This window comes from Hippocampus bargibanti, linkage group LG18 (genome assembly GCF_051943395.1).
Source record: "Hippocampus bargibanti isolate YZ-2025 linkage group LG18, ASM5194339v1, whole genome shotgun sequence".
Lineage (NCBI taxonomy): Eukaryota > Metazoa > Chordata > Actinopteri > Syngnathiformes > Syngnathidae > Hippocampus > Hippocampus bargibanti.
In genome coordinates, this window is record NC_142751.1 from 12,012,791 (window position 1) to 12,034,965 (window position 22,175).

The 22,175-nt window shown below is 40.3% G+C and overlaps 1 protein-coding gene and 1 long non-coding RNA gene across 6 annotated transcripts in view; one reads left to right on the top strand and one right to left on the bottom strand.

The window, feature by feature from the left end:
- Nucleotides 1-22,175, bottom strand: part of unc5cb (unc-5 netrin receptor Cb) — a 201,977-nt gene that overhangs the window by 172,225 nt on the left and 7,577 nt on the right. For 4 of the 5 annotated variants that reach the window (XM_089020912.1, XM_089020911.1, XM_089020914.1 and 1 more), the window contains exons 3-4: nt 13,989-14,211; nt 818-1,085 (exon numbers count right to left, since the gene is read on the bottom strand). The gene's annotated coding sequence lies outside the window, so the exon portion shown is untranslated. The remainder of the gene's footprint in view (nt 1-817; nt 1,086-13,988; nt 14,212-22,175) is intronic. The other variant, XM_089020913.1, reaches the window with a different exon arrangement.
- On the top strand, nt 838-14,285 carry LOC148884664 (uncharacterized). Its single transcript, XR_016118324.1, has 3 exons — nt 838-873; nt 964-1,105; nt 14,158-14,285. It is a non-coding gene; the product is annotated as an uncharacterized LOC148884664 (long non-coding RNA).

The following is a 22,175-nucleotide window of genomic DNA, read 5'->3' on the forward strand; positions in this document are numbered from 1 at the left end:
AGGTCCCCATAAAACAATGTTCTACTTTATTTTGTAAGCCTTAAAACTACACAAAATATACCTTATTTTATCTAAAATAAATGCGCTATGGTATTATAATTAAAGAAATAAAATGTACTGTATAATACAGTAATTTTATTTACCTTTGTGATGGTCATTGATGGCTTGATGGAATGGAGTGGCCGGTTTCATCAGCATTAAACACTTGATGAGGAACGTAACCTTCTTTCACCATCTTGAGGAACGATCCCTTGGAGGTGCTTTCTCTGCGATAATTTTACCTTGTTCCTCATCAATTGTGTTCTGTTTAGCCTTTTGCATCAAGTGTACAGATGGCTTGTGAGGGTTATTTGTGGAGCCTGCTTGATGGGATATTTGTAACCTTGCAGTCTACACTCTGCTTTTGAACCATCACAGTTGAAACAAGTCCAAATTTCACTGTTTTCTATCATTTTGTCACTCTCTCTGTGTCGTCTGCCTGTCTCTTTAATGTTTAAACTCTCCCCCACTCACTGCTGCGTTCTTGACCAATCATGTGGCTTTAACCGAAGACAGGGGGCGGGGAATAGAGGACCAAAACAGTCGGCTGCCATTTTCTTGTAAGGAGAATGAGCTCGTTCGTGAACGACACATAACTCATTGGGGCAGCTCCGTGTGTATCCCGAAAAATAGTTTGTATGCCAGGGTAAATTTTTCAAAAATGTAACGTTCGTAAACCGAAACGTTCGTCAGCCAAGGGGTTCGTAAACCGAGGTATCACTGTAGTTTGATTTGAGGCGATGCCTCCTTTTGTCTATGTGCAACGAAGCGCATTTACCGGGGAGGACGTTGCCAAGAGAGCAGTAAACCGTGCTCGAGGCGGTTGAGGGACAGGTAAGACGCCTAGCCAGAAAGTGGCTTGGGGGGGGTGGGTGGCATCACCTCGTCACAACGTTTCAACCGCCATTTGTCTGGTCTTCGCAGCGGCCGGCGTCAGCTGCCCTCAGCAGGCGGACGCATTGGAGTGTACAGCTCCAGTCTGCCGCTTCCTCAGTGGCGCTCACTTCCTCAAGAGCGCCAGCCGGCAAACCGGGCTTGGCCAGACGCTGCACACAAGTCACTTAAAGTAAGTCTCATTTACTTGCTTGATTTGTATTCATCCAAATGTGATTTTGCCAAATAACTATTGACTTTTGTTTAAAATGACATAATGCACCAGAAGCCCACGTAGAACTTCAAAATAACTATGTTTCTTCCAATTATAAAAAACTATTTATAAGCCGTTTGCGCCATATATTGTTTTTTGGCAGATGTGACGCAATCGAAAAACAAACAAGCGGTTTATAAGCACAACTATGAAACATTTATAGCATGCATATTATTTTACAGTGTGTTTTATAGCCCATCTGTTATAAGTACTTAACTTTATAGATATGTAAAAATTTTCTTAACATGCAATTAATTCATTCACTGCCAGATGATATGCAAAAAAAAATGTGTCCACTCCAGTGCCAGGGCTTTTGTCATTTTCACTGATATTGCAGGACCCATAGAATATTGAGTTTTAGGACTACATAAACATTCAATGCAGCGTAAGAAATCTTACATTATCTTCTTTCATCAGAAAGAAATCGTTAATTCCTAAATTATATGGGTTTGGAGTAATATGAGCTTGAAATGAGGGTAGCTTTCCGAAATACAATGCAATACAGATATATTGGTTTATGTAGCTTAAAAAAACAAAATGGGTGCTCGACGTCATATTTTTAATTCAGGAATAAATTTGTGAATGGCAGTGAATGAGTTAAGATTGAGTGTGTAGTTGATAAAGGTGGATTCATGACTCATGTTTGTGTCACTATAAAAAAAAAAGATAGAAATGTACATCTTAGTACTTTGCCGACACGTTCTCATGCACAAAAGGCACATAGATCATTTCATTAATCACGGGACAAAAAGCATCTTTCTCCTCTAATCTCAGAATTATTAATGGCGCCTAATTTAAGAACGTGCTTTATGATTCATGGGTACATCCGTTAATGACACGATAAGCACTTGTAATATCCTTGTCTGCGCTTGTCATTAATCACAAGAGTCAAGGTCATTTCACGCGCTGTGATTCTGACAATGTCAACAATAGTCTATCACAATATAATACAGTGATACCTCGGTTTACGCCGTTTTCGGTTTACGAACGTTACACTTGTGAAAATTTTTCCTTGGCATACGCACTATTCTTAAGGATACACACGGAGCTGCCACTATGTCAATGTTAGAACGAGCCCGTTCTAACAAAAAAATGGTGTCTGACTGTTTTCAAGTGTTTAATGCTGATGAAACGGGCCACTCCATTCCATCAAGCCATCAACGACCATCACAAAGGTAAATAAAACAACTTTATTATATAGTACAGTTTATTTCTTAAATTATAATACCATAGCACATTTAGTATACATAAAATAAGGTATATTTTGTGTAGTTTTAAGGCTTAGAAAATGAAAAAGTAGAAAATTATGTTTTATGGGAACGAATTATTCTCATTTTAATGGTTTCCTATGTGAAATTATTTTTTGGGATACACACTTTGTGCCTTACACACTCTCTCTGGGCACCAATGAAGTTTGTAAGCCAAGGTATCACTGTATAGAAATGGATACATTTCCAAATATAAGGGACACCACATTATAAGGCGCTACAGTAAAGATTCGGGATAAAAGAAAATAAAGGCTTTTGGGTGCGCCTTATACACCAGAAAATACGGTAATTGCATTTTACATTGGTCTTACGATTTAAGTTACACTGTCAGTATCGACTACATTGACTATTTGGTGAAGAAGTGCTGCCTCCAAGGGTGAAAATACAATTCATGATGCCTATGGGGAGAAAGAAGCACTTGGCAGTACAATGGTGGGGTACAAATGTGTGTTATTTGTTTTGATTAAATTAGCACCCTCTCATTGAGGCCAATGAAAGTGCCTTGAATGAACTTTGATGTTAAGACATTTAAACAGACAGGCCCTCATAACTTATAAAGGTTGCTCTTCAGTTCAAGATAAATGTCAGTTCACGTCGCCTGTGATTTTCTCAGATGCCGCAGACGAGATGATCCACGCTGATATTTAAAGTCGAGAAAGCACAGCCTGACCCAAAAGACAAATGTCACTCACGAGCTTATTTGTACCGCCCATTAAAATGCTGTACTTGTCTTTGGCAATGAAAATAAATACATAGATATTTACATAAATAAATAAATCATAGATAAATGAAGATAAATACAGTGATACATCGGCTTACAAACTTAATTGGTTCCCAGAAAGTGGGTGTAAGGTGAAACATTTATTTCCCATAAGAAACCATTAAAAATAAGAATAATCCGTTCCCAGTTCCCCAGGAAACATAATTTTCTCCTAAATAAGCCTTAAAACTACACAAAATATAGCTTGTTTTATGTATAATAAATGTGCTATTGTATTGTAATTAAAGAAATAAAACCGTACTGTATAATAAAGTCATTTTATTTACCTTTGTGATGGTTGTTGATGTAGTTGCCTCTTGAGTGAAGTTACTGTGCTTTCTCGGTGATAATACCCTCACTCACACTGTCCCCTGCTAGCTGCTTTTCATTAATCCAAATCAACATAAGTTTTTCAACCTCTTTCATTGCCTGAGACCGTTGCTTATACGAGACGGAAGCACCCTTAACCACACGTAGCAATGGTCGCCTTAGCATACTGGTACTGGGATGCTAAGTCACACAAACGCACACCTCGTTCGTGTTTTTCGATGATCTCCTTCTTCTACTCGACTGTCATTTTCTTTTGGGTCCTCTTGGGTTTAACACGAGCCTGTGATGGGGTCTTTTTCGGTCCCATAATAGCAAAAGTTCAATTAGGTCCAGAATAATAATCTATAGTATGTGAAAGGCGCATCATGGAGGAGAGAAAACACTCAACCTCCGTTTACATCCTTACTGCGGTGGACGTCATATTTTAGTTTTACATCTGAGTGGGTTTCAATAGGTAACGTTCCACTGTGGGACTTTTATGTTTCATAACAGACCCAATCCCTCGTGGTTGGACTGAGTTGCTTCGCTTTAATAGTATCCATTCATTTCATTTCATTTTTTTTTTCTTCCTAGGGAACTTTTACCAGTCTATCACACACCGCACGGCTCACGGCGTCCATTCTCCTGAGCAGCGAGCGGATAATAAACGCGGAAACGCACGCGCATACTGTATATACGCTCGGTCGCTGTTGTCTGATGGGCCGAAGACGGCGCGCTCTGGCAGCCTTGAGGAGCAGATGTTGAATCCTCTCGGCCTTTAAAGAGGTTTTAATGGCGTAATTTATGGGAGGTATAAAGTGAAATAGGTCATCATCAGCTCTCAGCTCCATCGCAAAATGTGTGTGTGTGCGTAAATGATCGAGTGTGTGTACTTCACAGACGAGGGCATTTATCCCAGAAGCCGAGCGCTACCTGAAGAGTTAAATGGCCTGAGGGGACACGGCGGTCCAGTGTGCTCATCGTGCTTCGTTTACGATCTGAGCACTCATAGCGAGAGGCGACGGGCCTTTAGGCGGCTCAGCGTCACGCAGTGAAATTTTCCAAAGAAGCAGATGCACTCGATTTGAACAAGTCAAGGCCTTAAAGCCGAATTCTCCTCATTTGCATCCGATGCGGATGCTGCAGGTCCATTCCGATAATTGTGAGTCGCACCGGCATTCACACCAACGGAGAGTTTGGCGTTTAAAGGACAACCAACGCCTCTGGACCAGTTGTGTCCATATTTTGTAAAATCACTTCAAATGGCTTCCACTGGAGCGTATTTTACAAAGATTCCACCGCATATAGCTATATTTTACGTTTTAAGACTCGCACTGAATATTCAGGAAGTCTTGTTTTCGAGTTGATGACGATCCCAAACGTGACGTCACGGAAGGAACGCCCCTGACCGAGAAAGTGACACACAATGCATTTTGCGGAACTTTGTTTTGTCTGAAAACTTGGTGATGGCGAAATTAGAAGGAAAATACAGAAATAACGCAATGGTGAATCGTTGTGTGTTGCACCAAGACTACTATTTGATACTAGTTGACACAAATTCCCAGCAGACAAATCAGCCCATTTCCAACGGAGCATGGGCGCCATCTTGTGCATTTTCTGGGACGCTACATTGCTGTCATTGACGGCTCGAATTGATACGGGAGGACTTCTTTAATCGATTGCAAACATTTATGCTTTGCTCTTCAGAACTATTTGAATCATATTCATAACTGGATGAGTAACAAGAAAGCATCTTCTCTGAATCTGAAGCCATTGTTTTGATTCTAGAGCAAGGCAAGACGTCCTGGCGTGATGTCACGAACTGGGGGCGGGACTTTCTGAAAATCCCTAGTTTCGAGCTGATTTGTGGCAGATTTTGGACAGTTAGGAAACCAAAAAATGGTGTCGGTTATCCTTTAAAATTAATCTAAGAAGACCAATTTGAACTTGCCCGGACACTACAAAAACTCCAAATAACAATCACTTCAAAATCTGGTTTACCATGAATCCTGAAGCGTAAATAATAGCAATTCCGTCCTTGTCCCTTCTCGTGACACCAAGCCACACTGTGGTTGGCTTGTGATTCTCTGGTGATGTCCACCATCAGTGTCATGCCGAGATAATGGAGCTATTTAATAATAGATGGAACCTTTATTAGACGCCCGTGGCCCTGAGAAGAGAAAATTGGGATTTGCTGGCTTGGATAATTGAACAAACGACCGTCATATATACTTTGTAGGTGAAGGTGTGAGTGTGTGTATGTGCACATTTAAATAAATAAATAAGTCACTAGCTAAATAAGTCACTAGCTAAATAAATATTTAAATAAATAAGTAAATAAAAATAAGTAAATAAATGAATAAGTGAATGAATGAATAAATCGCTAACTGAATAGGTGAATAAATGAATAGTGTTTTAAAGTGACTATAATTAACATTGTAGGGTGTACAATTTGCATCTGTGGCACAGGAGTGGAAATTTTAAATAAATACATATATATATAATTAAACGAATAAATAATAAAAATACATACGTTTTTTTTCCACAAAGACCGCAAACTGCCTTTGTCACTTTTTTTTATTCCCACTCTGCCCGAAAGTGCTATGGTGTTCACCAAGGGTCAGTTTTAGGGACACTGTTGTTAGCTTTATGCTAACATAGAATGTGAAACATTGTATGTGCAACATATTGCCATCTATATTGTTTTTAGGTTATATATAGTTATTTATGTATTTATTTATTTATAAAAATAATAACTTTTAGTTCTAAGCAGCTTTCAAAACTCTCAAGGTAACATTACAGTCACGGGATAAGAACCTTTTTTGACTGTTTGTGTGTGTATTTATGTATTTGTTTATGTATTTGTGTATTTATGTGTTTATTTATGTATGTAAATATATGTCGGATATATCGATATTATATATATTTATTTACATGCAAACATTATATCGATATGTATATTGATATTTTTTCGGATTGAATATTTATGTATGTATTTATTCGGGTATTTATTCATTTATTTATTTATTTATTTGCTTGTTTGTGCATTTATTTAGTTATGTATGTATGTATGTATGTATGTATGTATGTATGTATTTATTTATCAGTTTGTTTGTTTGTGTATTTATTTACTTATTTATCTGTTTCTTTATTTGGCAGGTTAGCATGTTAGCTAGTTAGATTTAGTTTTTAAGTTTGATTTTTTTGCGCTCAACACTTCGCTTCAGCTCTAGTTGTTTTTTAAGGTGCATAATGTGTAGTTAAGAGTTGACCATCTTCAGTATTTATAAGTAAATGCAGATGAACGTCCCTGACCAGCCGAGTAAACTGTGTCCCAGGCAAAAAAAAAAAGAAAACTGCCACAGCAAATCACATCAACAACTATTTATTTACATTACCGCAGGCTTTAAGTAGATTGTCCAGAAGTCTGTGCGGCCATCTACTTGCGGCAATGAAGACAAACGCGACATTAGAAAGCCAGTCCACTTATCTTGATATGGATCACCGCTAAATTGTACACGTTCATAAATAGCCATCTCCGTTTTATGCCAGATTTTAGTGATTAACATCCAAACATTGTTTGTTACTGAATTAAAATAGAGTGTCCGCTGAGAATGGCGTACGAGGCTGTAAGCTAAACGTGACTATAAATTCTTGACGCTCCACAGCGGCAAGCAGACTAAAAAAAATCAAGAAAATCTGAATGGAGTCATGACAAGATAAGTCTTACTTCAATCGTATCGCAGTGAATGTATCGAGATAAGCCTCCTAATCATCTTTTATTGGACTCCTAGTGGTGAAACGCGAATGCTAGCACCAAACATGCTAGCACCAAAAACTGAGTGGAACATATGGTGTTGGGCAGGTCCAGTGCTCGGAAGGGTCCCATCATTTGAAAATGGGCTCCATTAGGGCCTCTCAGAGGACAAACTCGCTAAGTTAGCTAAGCCACCCCTGTTTCACCCCCCCTACTCCCCAAAAAAATGTTTTTGTTGTGCCACACCTCTATTGCCCTGCGGTTACGTTCTGATTTCCATACAAATTGATCTTGAGGTAAATCAGATGTCTTTTTTTTTCTACAGGTCACGGGGAACACACTGAGATAATGAAATCAGGGTCCGCTGAGTGCTACACTTGCATAGCGACCAGATGGGTCTCGCTTCCTCGCAGTAATGCAGCGCGACTTACGGTCGGGCGCACATGAGCGTCGGCGCGATGTGTCGAAATTGACATAACGTGCGTTTATATCTGCAATGGTAAAAATGAACGTCAGCGCTTGTGTGCGACCGTTTCTTTGACAGCTGCATGTACTCGGCGCATTTCAATTTGCTCGGTGGTCGGCGCGTCTGTTTTAAATTTATCCCGGGTGATTTATTGCAGGTGGACTGAGCGGTTAGCGATCCGAGTAACGGTTTTGCGATTTCTGGGTTTGAATTTCGACTGCAGTTTTTAAGTTTGATTGTTTAAAAAAATATTAATGAAAAAAATCATGTTAAAAAAGTTGACGTTTTATGTTTCTTACGCTGAATTAAATGTTTTTGTAGTCTTAAAACTCAATATTCTGTAGGTCCTGTAATTTTAGTGAAAATAACAAAAAAAAAACCAGCACTGGAGTGAACACATTTTTCCACATTATCTGGCAGTGAATGAGTTAAAAGAAACGACAGACAGTTGGGGGGGGGGGCGCTTGACAAACGACGGAGCCTTAGGGGGTGACAATTAGAAAGACAAGAACCTGATGGAGCGTCGCATCCCATTAATGCTGTCCTGGAATGAATTAATAAGCAGCGTAATGTACGAGCAATGTTACTTTGGGCAGGACAAGACGAGCGTCGACACGGGACTGACAGGTGATTAGCGTTGGGAAAAGACGAAAGATTCATTACCTTTCCTCATTTAAAATTTGCTATTTCGCAACGTGTACTCTTGAGTATACAGAGATACCTTGGCTTCTGAACTTAATTGGTTCCCAGACAGAGTGTGTAAGGCGAAAAGTGTGTATCCCGAAAATTAATTTCCCATAGGAAACCATTAAAATGAGAATAATCTGTTCCCAGCTCCCCATAAAACATAATTTTCTAAGCCTTAAAACTACACAAAATATACTTTATTTTATGTATAATAAATGTGCTGTGGTATTATGATTAAAGAAATAATCTGTACTGTATCATAGTCGTTTTATTTACCTTTGTGATGGTCATTGATGGCTTGATGGAATGGAGTGGCACTAAACGCTTAAACACTTGATGAGGAAGATAGCCTTCTTTCACCATCTTGAGGAATGATCCTTGTGGGTGCTTTCTCTACGATCATTTTACCTAGTTCCTCATCAATTGTGTTCTGTTTAGCTGGGTTGATAGCTTTTTGCATCAAGTGTACAGATGGCTTGAGCGGGTTATTTGTGGAACCTGACTGATGGGATATTTTAACCTTGCAGTCTACACTCTGCCTTTGAAATATCAAAATTTATCAAGGTAGCACTGGATTTCAAAATTATTTTTCATATAATTTTAGAGGCTATTATTTTAAACTGGCTTTTCTGATGCTCTCATATGTGGGCAAGGAGACCACGATGTAACCTTTTACTGATAAAAGTTCTTTTGAAACTCCTCCCTGCATCGAGAGATTAATCATGCAACCGCTCCATCTTGCTAGCCGTAACATTTAGCTCGCCATCTTGGCGTTTCGTCCGATTGCCGTACGGCAGTGGTGTCAAAGTCATTTTTTGCCGCGGCCCACATTGTAGTTATGGTTTCCTCTCGAGGGCCGTTATGAATTTGGGGAACCCATTAGAATGTTTAAATTCCTTCAAATATTACATATAGAGCACACAGCAAATTAATGAATAACTCGTTTTTAAATCTGAAGTCAAGAATAATGACTTTTATTGTGGTTGACATCCAAAAATATGAAATTTTGACTCAGATTTTAGCAATCATCATGGAATTTAACAAGTTTGATTTGATTTTGCGGGCCGAAAAAAAAATGATGTGGCGGGCCGCATTTGGCCCGCGGGCCTTGACTTTGACACCAGTGCCATACGGCGTCATCGCCGTTTGCAAAGCAATCTCATGAATACAAGAGTTATTTAAGTAACGCAGCGTGTGGCCCAGGTGGGGAGGAGACGCCACTATTGTTCCATTTTGAGGCTGTCAGTCTGACGGATGACTTTGGGACCTCATATCATTCCTCACTTTAATTTTTTTTTTTTGCTTGTATTTATGATTTGAAGGAGAGGAATTACAACGCAGACAAGTCTGCCGCGTTTTACGTCGGAATCCTCTTTTTTTTTTCTCTTTGCGCCGCCGGCTTCAGGTGGTGAATTGACACGCTATAAAAGACGACTGTTAGTCTTTCTTTGTACGCGGCTAATCCGTTTATCACGCTTATTCAAGTCACAGGTTCAGGTGAAAGGATTTAAAGGCAGGCATTTTCGTCCTTCTGTCTATTGAGCCCTCAAACGCTTTAGACCAGGGGTGTCAAACTCATTTCACATCGTGGGCCACATATGGCCTCGGTAGATGTCAAGTGCGCCGGACCATCAAAATTATACCATAAATACTATAAATAACCAAAATGCCTAAACTTGTTGAAAACACACCAAGCACAAACGTTTCCCATGAATGGATCTCTGTAAAAAAATATGATGTGGTCCATTTTTCATTGAAAATTCTACACTGCTTATCTACTTTTCTCCGCTTGGATAATGACATTTTGGCTAATGAAGGTGTTGAAATCATGATTGAAAAAAAAAAAGAACACAGCTGTTTTCTTCTACGTTGATCGAAACAGCACCACTCAGTCCCCTAGTGGACGATCCTTGAATTGCACTTCAGTAAAAATACGAATTCCATGTCGTTTGTGCATTTTTTTCCACTTTTAAATTATCCTGCGGGCCTGATCAAACCTCCTTGCGGGCCGGTTTCGGCCCGCGGGCCGTATGTTTGACACCACTGCTTTAAACAAATCATTCCGAGATACCGAATTCGGTTTATTGCCTTTTTAAAGATGTGGAGTGACTGGACTGACAGTGGCTTGCTGGTGAATACCTCAGAGGACTTCATGGAAGGATACTATGCAAATGAGACCCCTTGTGGGTTGTTAGCATTACAAGGATGTTGTCAAGCGAAAGAAAAAAAAATGAACCCTTTAGTAGACAAGAGACTTTGAGAATAGTGAGAGACGCAATTTATCAAAGCAAGGAGGCTGTTCAAATACGACCCGACGGCAGCTTCTAAGAAGTGTCGACCTATTTCTCCTTCGGGGAGGTCACATATACGACACACACACACACACACACACACACACTCACACACACATGCACACAGGGAGAGGCAGTTATCATCAACGGAGACATCTTGCTTTTGTCTCAACTTTTGACAAGTTTCATTTTTCATAATTTGTAAAATGGCTTCAAATGATTTCTACTGAGCGTATTTTACAAAGATTCCACCGCATATAGCTATATTTTACATTTTAAAACTCGCGCTGAATATTCAGGAAGTCTTGTTTTTGAGTTGGTGACGAGTCCGTACGTGACGTCACTAAAGGAACCCCCTTGACCGTAAAAAAAGACGCATTGTAGCGGCCCTTCCATCACATCAATGTAGTTTGCTGTACTTGTTTGGTCTGGGGACCTTGTGTTGCACCCAAAAGCCGCCAGAAGGCCAGAAGAGGGCGTCAAGCGCCATATAAGGAATTTATCAGCCTGTGTAAACAGAGGTGGCCACAGGAGGTCGCCATTTTGTGCCTCTTTTTTTGGGTGAGAGATTTTCCCCAATGTTGCCTCAAAATGGCACAAATAAATTCTTGAATCGATTGCAAACATGCATGCTTTCCTCTTCAGAACTATTTTTTGAAGTTCTAAGTTTTTTTTTACAATTTTTACACTTGCATGCTGAAATATTATCATATAAATTGGCTGTAGTCAGTCATGGTTATATGATGCCTCTGTATCGTCCTTTAGACTCTAAACCTGAGCAAATGCGATGTATTGATCATTCTCGTCCCATTTGGCGGCTTTGCGGCAAATTTCTACCGTTTGAATGAGTCACTTTATCTTCCTTTTTTTGTGCTATTGCTGCGAGCTGACAATGGCGTTCATAATGGCCGAGTGCATTATTCTCCTCTGGTAGCACCAGGTACTCTGTGTAGTCTAAAGCTACTCCCGATGGCAATGGTTCATATAAATCAAAAGACCAATCGCAAAAAGGACGTCGGTGTTTGAGTGGGACCGGGCCGTGCCACCGGTGGCGGGGGGGGGGGGGGGGGGGGAGTGTCGCGTCAGACCAACGGCGGCGCAACTAGAGCATAATAAATTGAACGCAAATTGCCCGGCTTGATTGGGTTCATGATCTGTGGACTTGAGTGTTAAGAGCCTATGGTAAAAAGGTCCGGCAAATGGGGCGCACTGATTTCCAGCATTGCTTAATGCAGTTATAAAGATCAGATGAAGAAAAAAAAAAAACCTGGGGGATGTCGACGGAAAGTGGCGAGTCGGTAACGGGCCGCCATGCAGGCCTATGTGCTACGGAAAAAGTAATGTTGATTTTATCGTTCATGTGAAGTGAAAAATGATCAATCGCTGCAGAAAGCATCAGGTTCATGGACCAACTTTCATACAAAGCAAAACCTAAAAAAAAATACATATTAAGCGGCAGTGGGCTTTGCGCATCACCATTTAATGCTTCAATGTAAAGTGTCTATGAGAGTTTTGAAAGGCGCTTATAAATGAAATGTAATATCATTATTATCATCATTATTATTATTCAGACTGAAACACTGTTTTTTGATAGGATTAATATTAGTCTTGCAGTGGATAAATTTAGATCTCACAGCAGCAAAGTTATAAGCTATCAATTTGCTATCCATTTGCTATATATTAGCTGTATGTCTGGCTCGCTAGTTATGTAGCTGGCTATTTATTAGCTATATGGCTGTCTAGCTCGTTGCCTATCTATTAGCTATCTTTTGGCTAGCTAGCTAGCTTTCTATCCATTTGAGTTGAGTGAACACTGGCGCATGTGGCTGCCGCTGCTCACCCGCAGAAAAACTGATCCTGTGACTATGAAGTAACATTGAGAGTTTTGAAAGGCGTTTATAAATGAAATGTATTATTATTATTATTATTATTAAACAATATCGATGAGATGTTTACTACACGGGAGTGTTTTTTTGTAAATGACATGGTTATTTCATATGATGATAATTAACCTCTTCGGTGAACATTTTTTTGGTCACACAATCCCCCTGTGTTTGTGTGTGTGAAGGTCATTTGGCGGCCCTCGATTCTATTTGGCGGAACCCGCCATAAATCACAGTGGAAATGGCATGATGGGTATTCATGAAGGCAGCTCCTGCCTCCTGGTCATTCCCGCACAAACACCCCCCTTCTGCCACTTCTTCACGTCACTTCGAAGCTGCACAGATGTGGCCAATAAATAACGCCGCAGATGGACAACATCATCTATTACATCGCGCCTGTTGAAGATCCGCCGTGTCTTTGATTTTTTCTGCACCCGGCGATCTTGACATTTTAATGAAGTCGGCAGAAATACAGTGATACTTTGGCTTACAAACTTAATCGGTTCCCAGACAGTGTAAGGCGAAAAGCGGGTATCCCAAAAAATAATTTTCCATAGGAAACCATTAAAATGAGAATAATCCGTTCCCGGGTCCCCCATAAAACATAATTAACTTTCTAATTTTCGAAGCCTGCAAAAGTACACAAAATATACCTTATTTTATGTATAATAAATGTGCTATGGTATTATAATTAAAGATATAAACTGTACTGTATAATGAAGTTGTTTTATTTACCTTTGTGATGGTCGTTCATGGCTTGATGGAATGGAGTGGCTGGTTTCATCAGCATTAAACACTGGATGAGGAACGTAACCTTCTTCTTTCACCATCTTGAGGAATGATCCCTTGTAGGTGCTTTCTCTGTGATAATTTTACCTTTTTCCTCATCAATTGTGTTCTGTTTAGCTGGGTTGATAGCTTTTTGCATCCACCATTTCACTTTAGTTTTTTTGTTTCAAGCTCTGTCGTCTCCCTTTCATGTGTGTGTGTGTGTATTTTCTCACTCTCTCTCTGTCTTCTGCCTGTCTCTTTAATGTTTAACCCCCCGCCCCCCCTCACTGCTGCGTTCTTGACCAATCACGTGGCTTTAACCGAAGAGGCCAAAACAATCAGCCACCATTTTCTTGTTAGGAGAACAGGCTCGTTCGCGAACGACACAGCACTCATTGTGGCAGCTCCGCGTGTATCCCGAAAAATAGTTCATATGCCAAGGTAAAATTTTCATAAATGTAACGTTCGTAAACCGAAAACTTTGTAAGCCACAGGGTTCGTAAAACCGAGGTATCACTGTATGGGGAGACCTCAACTTGCGAGTTTCATTCGTTATGTTTCGGTTTAAATGACTTTTTTTGTTACGGCTGAATGGCATCGACTTGCTCACCTGCTCTTCCAAACGTCAGTTGACATGTGTGCACGTGCGCCGGTGAGAGAGAGTCGGTCGGGCTCAACCCCCGAGGCGATGACAAAGCGATCAAAGTCCAGGTGTCAAATATAAATTGCTTTGACCTTTTTTATATTTTCTTCCTCTCTCTTCATTTTCTCGTTCGCAGAAAGACTCGTGGCAGGGTGGCGATGAGGGACGTGGAAAGTGTGTTCGGTCGGGTCTGCAAAAAAACATGAGCAAATGGCAAATGAGTGTCCTTATTCCATGTCAAAAAAATAAATGAAATAAAGCATGTTCTTGCATCATGACTGTTTTTTTACAATGTTTTTTTTTTTACAATTTGGCTTTGCTCTCACGAAAATTGGGCCAAACGACATAAATACAGTAATACCTCATTTTACGAACTTAATTGGTTACCAGAAAGCGTGTGTAAGGCGAAAAGTGTGTCTTCCAAACATTAATTTCACATAGGAAACCATTAAAAATGACAATAATCCATTTTCAGGTCCCCATAAAACAATTTTCTCCTAAATAAGCCTTAAAACAACAGAAAATATACTTTATTCTATGTTTAATAAATGTGCTATTGTATTGTACTTAAAGAAATAAATTGTACTATATAATAAAGTCATTTTATTTACCTTTGTGATGGTCGTTGATGTAGTCGCCGTGCTTTCTCTACGATAATACCCTCACACGCTGTCCCCTGCTAGCTGCTTTTCATTAATCCAAATCAACAGAAGTTTTTCAACCCCTTCTATTCCCTGAGACCGTTGCTTAGACGACAGAGAAACACCCTTAGCCACACGTAGCAATGGTCGACTTCGCATACTGGTACTAGGATGCTAGGTCACACAAACGCACACCTCGTTCGTGTTTCTCGATGATCTCCTTCTTCTGCTCGACGGCAATTTTGTTTTGTGTCCTTTTCGGCTGAACACGAGCCTGTGGTGGGGTCTTTTTCGGTCCCCAAAAAAGCAAAAAGTATCATTTGATAAGAAACCATGTCTGCACTCAGAGAAAGGGTGTGTGGAAAAGTAGTCCGGGAGCCACGGTAGCGCTGTTCGGCCGTGTGGTTTGGTATTCTTCCGCCGAAAACTAGTCCGTCAGCCATTGTAGCGCTCTGCGTGTTTCCCGAAAACTAGTTTGTATGCCAAGATGATATTCTCGCAAATTTAATGTTCATATACCGAAAGGTTCGTTAGCTAAAGCGTTCGCAAGCCGAGGTATCACTGTATTTCTTTGGCTTCTCCCAGAAATAAATAAATAAATCCCTGCTGGTGCAAATCACTGCTCCTAACAAGCACACGGGTCAGCGGTGTTAATTCGGGTGTATGTGAGCAGCCCACTGATGTTTGCTTCCAACATTCATTACGCCATTAACCAAATTGTGTTCGAGCTCTCCGCGGCAATACTTTTGACCACTTAAATACATTTCAGTTTCTTGGTCACTGCATAAGTAGTCCTCATCAGCGGACTTTGTTGTCTGTGGCCATCTGCCTGCAATGAGGCACGTTTAGAAATGGACACCCCACCACCACCACCTTGCACACTTGACTTTTGCGGTGACGCGTGTTGGTCTAATACAATATTCATGCATAAGAGTGGAGATGGTTGGGGGTGGAGGGGGGGGGGGGGGGTGAGGATTTTTCTCTTCCTCAAGCTGACGTCGCTAATTGAAATTTCTGAAGTGCAGCGTGTTTAATAATGGAATTAATTTCCCGTGCAAAGTGCATCAGATTGAGCGTCACGCCATGCGGTGCGGCAAGTGAGCTGCGGGCAGAAATGACGAAGAGAAAACAGCAGGGAAAAAGTGCCATGGAAATCATCGTTATAGCCTCACGAGATGCTCGTTTTGTGTATTGTCAAGGGCAATTTCGACGAGAACGGTGCCGTGATTTACACGTTTCATTTGTTCCTATGACCGGTGGTTTGCAAATGTATGGGTGGGGTCGCCTGGACAATCACTGGAAGGGCAGAATCCATACATACCTACCCTACCCTAAAAAAAAAAACCCTTGCAGTGCCATATTTAAGTCAAAACGGCAACTAAAAAGAAACACAATGACAAATATTGTGACACAAAACAAAAGACACAGAGAGTCATTCAATCTTAAGCACTTTCTGCAGCCTCTCTGTTGTATGAAACAGTTCTAGATGCAAATTTCCCCATTGTGGGACTAATAAAGCCTTTCTGATTCTGAGAGGATCAAAGTGTCCTTTTCACCAGTGGATCGGGGACGCAGTGGTAAAATTTGCACGTCTGCGACAAGGTAAATGTTGAAAGCAAACACAAAGCTGTGGTATCTATCGACGAAAACAGACTGACTCACATCTCCTATCCCATGTAAATCCGCTTCAATTCCAAGCCGCGACAGTTATTTATTACGTAGAATAAAATAACACTATTTGTTTATGTATTGATTTATTCCTTATTTAGTATTTATTTATTTAGCATGGATTTATTTATTCATGTATTCGTTATTTGGTATTTATTTATTTAGTATGTATTTATTTCAGAATCAGAAAACCTTTATTCGTCCCACAATGGGGACATTTGCAGTCCAAAGCAGCAATTTGAAATCAATTTGAATGTATTCATTCTTAAGTATGTATTTATTTATTTGTGATATTTGTGTGTATTTATTTTTTATTTACTCTCATGATTAATTTTTATTTTTTATTTTGTTGGTCTCTTCATGCCTACAACAATGATTTGGATTGCATGCCCAATATTTGATTTGTCCAACAAGTACTTCGTACTTCAGCACTTATTTAACTTAAAACCAAAAATGGGGGGAAATAGACGATTTCAGGGGAATTTTTCAATCATCGACATATTTTTTCCATGTTTAAATATATATAAAAAAAAAACACATCTTCAAAACCTCCCAGAGGTTATTATTAATGCATGAAAAAACTGTGTTGTCATATTTAGTTATTTATTTGTTCTTTTGACTTCAAGATGGCACCGCGAGAGTGGCGACCTTTCCAGCAGCTCCAGTATTTATTTTTCTACTTCTTTCTTTCCTTTCCTCTTACTTTCATAACTTTACTGCTGCGAAATGTAAATTTCTCCACTGCGAGACTAATAAATGTAAATCCAATCCAGTTCAATCCAAAATGCTACAGACGTGTTTAGCTACGACAAACGAATAAGAAGACAGAAAACAGATGACGTCGTCGCCCACCTTACCGAGAAGCACCGCCAGCGGTTATAAAGTATCTTTCGAAATCAACAGAGTTGCCGCATTGACATTATGAAAGAATCCCACTATCGAGTTTCTATTTCTGATTTGCTGTAATTAAATGACATTTTAAGAATCCTATTGACCGACGCACAACATCCCAACACGAATCAATGTAAAAACTGCAAATTGCAGCAGTGATGAAATAAAGCAAACGACGATCTACAAGCTTCCTGCAACAAATTAATTTGGCAGGAAGGCGTCGCTTTGAAACACTTAATTAATTGTGTTGCTTTCTGAGGAGGGCTTGTCGGGGTGGCAGCCCACCCCCTCCCTCTCTTATTTATTTATTTTACCACCATGCCATGTGACGAAAACAGTGCGCTCAGCACAATAATGTCACAACCGACTCAGCCAAGACGTATTAGCCTAATGAAACGTTCACTGCCTGTAATTGTTGTATGGCGATGGAGGATTGTAGAGGACACGAAAAACGACATATTTCCCTTCCTCAAATCAGATTTAAAGGACAACCAACACCATTTTCTTGTGTCCTAACTGACATCAGAAAAACGTTTTATAGCATCTAAAATACCCAAAATACTCAGGCTAATATTTTAGTCAAATGCATAACACCAATAAAACTGCCACAAAATGAGCTCGGAACTGGGGATATTCAAAAAGTCCCGCCCCTTGTTCGTGACTGTCACGCCAGGATACTCCTTCACAAACTGCCTCGCTCCAGAATCAAAACAATGGCTTCAGAGAGTTTAGATTCGGAGAAGATGCTTTCTTGTTACTCATTCAGTTATGAACATGATTCAAATAGTTCTGAAGAGGAAAGCATAAATGTTTGCAATCGATTAAAGAAGTCTTTCAGTGTCATATTGAGGCGTCTGGATTCCAATGTAGCGCCCAGATTATGCACAACATGGCGCCCAAGCTCCGTTGGAAATGGGCTGATTTGTCTGCTGGGAATTTGTGTCAACTAGTATCGAATAGTAGTCTTGGTGCAACACACAACTATTCACCATCGCATTATTTATGTTTTTTCCCTCTAATTTTGCCATCAACACGGAGTTTTCAGACCAACCAAAGTACCCAAAATGCATTGTGTGTCGCTTTCCCGGTCAGGGGCGTTCCTGACGTGAAGTCACGTCAGGAATCGTCACCAACTCGAAAACAAGACTTCCTGAATATTCAGTGCAAGTCTTAAAATATAGCTATGTGAGGTGGAATCTTTGTAAAATGCGCTCAGTTGAAGTGATTTTACAAATTATGGATGCAAATTGTCCGGAGGTGTCGGTTGCCCTTTAAAGATCCATAGTCTGCGGACCATGAGGTGAATCATCACAGGGACAGGGGGCCATATTGAGTGGAGTTCAAACACTCAATGATTACACCCCTTTTATATGTCAAGTACATTTCCATTTAAAGTGCTTGCTTAAACAGCCATGAAAAGCGATTTCCGACTGCTGAGCGCACACGAGGAAGCCCCCTCAAGAGCTTCGGAGCTGTGCAATTGTTGGATTAGACAAGACCAGGGGAGACGGTGGCTGCTCGGTGCACCCCGCTAAAAGGGTGATTCTAGAGATGTCGCCATCGTTGTTTGCTTAATTCACCCTTATGAGATTAATGAGGCATATTTGTGAGCTATTTTCTTTTGTGTTTATCCTTTTGAGGAAATTATTTCAAAATGCTGCATGGTAATCCGATTTGTACTCTGAAAACCCAAAGGTCAGATAGATGTTCTAGTAGGCTTTTTATGTCATTTTAACATCACAAAAAAAGATATCCTATGCAGTGTTTGTGGTTTATTTGGCTCCTAGTGGAGAAATTGACGTTTCACGGCAGCAAAGTGATGAAAATAAGAGGAGAGGAAAGGAAGAAGTAGAAAAAGAAAATACAGAGCTGTTGGAAAGGCAGCCACTCTCGCAGCGCCATCTTGAAGTAAAAACAATAAAAAAGTAAATAAATAATGCGACGTAACACAAATGACAGTCATTTAATTTTAAGCACTTTCTGTTCCCTCTTTGTTGTATGAAGCAAATATAAGAGGAGAGGATCGAAGTGTCTTTTTCAACAGTGGATCAGGGACGTCATAGAGGAATGTGCACGTCTGCTACGAGCTAAATGTTGAAAGCAAACACGAAGCTGTAGCATCCATTGACGAAAGATATTTTCTCATATCTCCTGTCCCATGTAAATCCGCTTCAATTCCAAGCCGCAACAGTTCAAATTTGCAATCAGTTGCAAATGTCCCCATTGTGCGACTAGTAAAGGCTTTCTGATTCTGATTTTCATTATACATACGCATGGGTACTGTTAACATGTTTTAATTCGTTTATTTTGGCGGTAAACTGCACCCATTTTTCGAGTGAGCCTAAGTATTGCAACGATTATTATTATTATTATTAAAAATGGGGAAGGAGGATTTGTCACATTTCAGGAAAAAAATGCAAATGTTTGTGTGCACACGTCGCAAAATTTACACATAAAATTTATCGCAGATGTGGGACCGGTCTTTTAAACCGATGTCATCACTACGTGAGCATTAACTTCTGCCGCTAGCTATCTAGCTACCTAGCTGGCTATATATTTGCTATCTATTAGCTATCTAGCTATTTATTAGTTATATATTAGCTAGCTAACTTTCTATTTGAGTTATTCCTCGTTGAGTGAATGCTGGCGCAAGTGGCTGCCGCTGCTCACCCACAGAAAAACTGATCTGTGACTGTAAAGTGACCTTGAGAGTTTTGAAAGGCACTTAGAAATGAAATGTATTATTATTATTTTTTATTATTATTATTTCACATTGTATTTCAGTCACTCCTGTCCCATGTAAATCCGCTTCAATTCCAACCCGCGACAGTCCCGCATACGTATCGGCGCTCTACGCTGACGCTCTTTTTTTTCTTCTCATCGCGGGCTCCTTGAGCCATGCAGCATTTGCAGTTAGCTTGGCTCACCTGTTAGCCTGTTTGCCGGCGTAAACAACAAAACTATGTTTGGGCCAGCGAGCGTTTTATTAAATTCCGCATTTGAGCCGCATGTCAGCTTGCGCCTCCTTGATTCATTCCCTTTAATGACTTTGCTGATGTCGACTGTCATGCTGTAATGAAAAGGTAAAGACAAGCAAGCGGCCGCGCCGTAAATAAATCTCGGCCGCATGAGGAATAATGACAGGAGTTTAATGTCCAATTAGATTAAAAGGCTCTCTGACACAAAAGCGGGATGCTGAGTGCACTGCTCAATGAGCCCGCGCGAGACATTGATTAACGCTAAACAGATCAATTATTCCCGCGCAAGGTAGTGAACAACAGCTCTACCTGTCACGGCGCCGCACGTCGTAAAACTCCGGCCAACATGTCCGCCCAGCAAGGCGGGTTCGATTAAGATTAACAGTTGCAGGCCACTAACGGAGGGACGAACCCTTCGGTAGGTTGGACTCGCCAAGGACGTCGGCGCGGAAAGCGGTCGGTGTGTCTTTTTTTTTTCAGGGTACCACCCATGCGCGAAGCGGCGGACGTTCAACGCAAGTGCTCCCTTAGGAAATTCCGCCAATCGCGATTCATTTGTTTCATCAAGCACTGATGAACTCAACGGCCATAAGAAGGTAACCGCGCATAAAAACTAAATAACATTGAGGTTGACTTTCACGCTATGTTTTTGCTGATTTTCGATGGCGTCGGCAAAAAAAGGAAAAAGAAAAATGTTAAAAAGGCATCGCTTTAATCGTGTTAAAACTATTGAATGCATTCAACTCATTGTGTGCTCCCATTCGAACCATACTGATGGTTAATTGCACACCGCCGACACCACCGTAGAACTACAAACAAGTATAGAATTTTATCGCTATTATTTACACAAACATTTGGACTTTACATCAACGAAATAAAACATGCAATAAAAATCGTACAAACCACTTTGCCCGCTTTCCGTCCGAAATGGAAGTTTTGATCTGTGTCCTTTTTTATCTGTTCCTTGCTAAACAGTACAGCGATAAAGCATGTCCATTCTCGCCGTCTTCTCATCGAAAATGAAACTTAAAATAGCGCGGAAAGTAAAACCTGTACCAGAACTGGTACTGTTGGTCAACTATGGGATAGCAGTTACAGACAAACGTATCAACAGCATTTACACATTCACTGCCATTCCAGAATTTATTCGGGAATTGAAAATATGACGTAGAGCGCCATTCCCGAATTTGTTCAGTTTTTGTTTTTTCATGCTTGGATGCCGATAAAGCGCTGGTCAGACCTCTGGCAATGGTTTTCCCTTCCACGAGGGGGCAGCATTTGCCTTTTGTTCAAGTTAGCGCAGAGCTACAGCTTCAGATGTTGTTAAAAGGCTATATAAATCACTATGTGTGTATTGTGTTTTATACAGCCGCCCCCATTTCAAACTCAGATAACTAAATAATAATACATTTCATTTCTCAGCGCCTTTCAAAACTCTCAACTTTACAGTCACATGATTTTTTTGGGGGCGGGTGAGCAGCGGCAGCCATTCACGCCAGCGTTCACTCTACCCGAAAGACCCATATAACTTAGGAATTAACTTCACACAAGTCTAAGGTTTCTTACGCTGCATTGAATGTTTGTGTAGTCCTAAAACTCAATATTCTGTGGGGCCTGGAATTTGAGTGAAAGTGACAAAAACCCTGGCACTGGAGTGGACACTTTTGCACATCGTCTGGCAGTGAATGAGATGATAATAATATATTTGCATATATTATTTTTCTAGAGTCAATTTAATAGATAATTTTAACCAAACATTCATATACAGTAAAGTCTCGTTATATCGATATCGGATATATCGATAGTCCCTGTTATATCGATGCTATTTCTATGCACGGACGGAGAAAATTACATGCAAACAGGGTCGGATATATCGATAGTCCCGGTTATATCGATATTTTTTCGGACTCCCTTGAATATCGATATAACGAGATTTTACTGTAGATGCAAAAACACTGCCTAACATTGCCTAACAG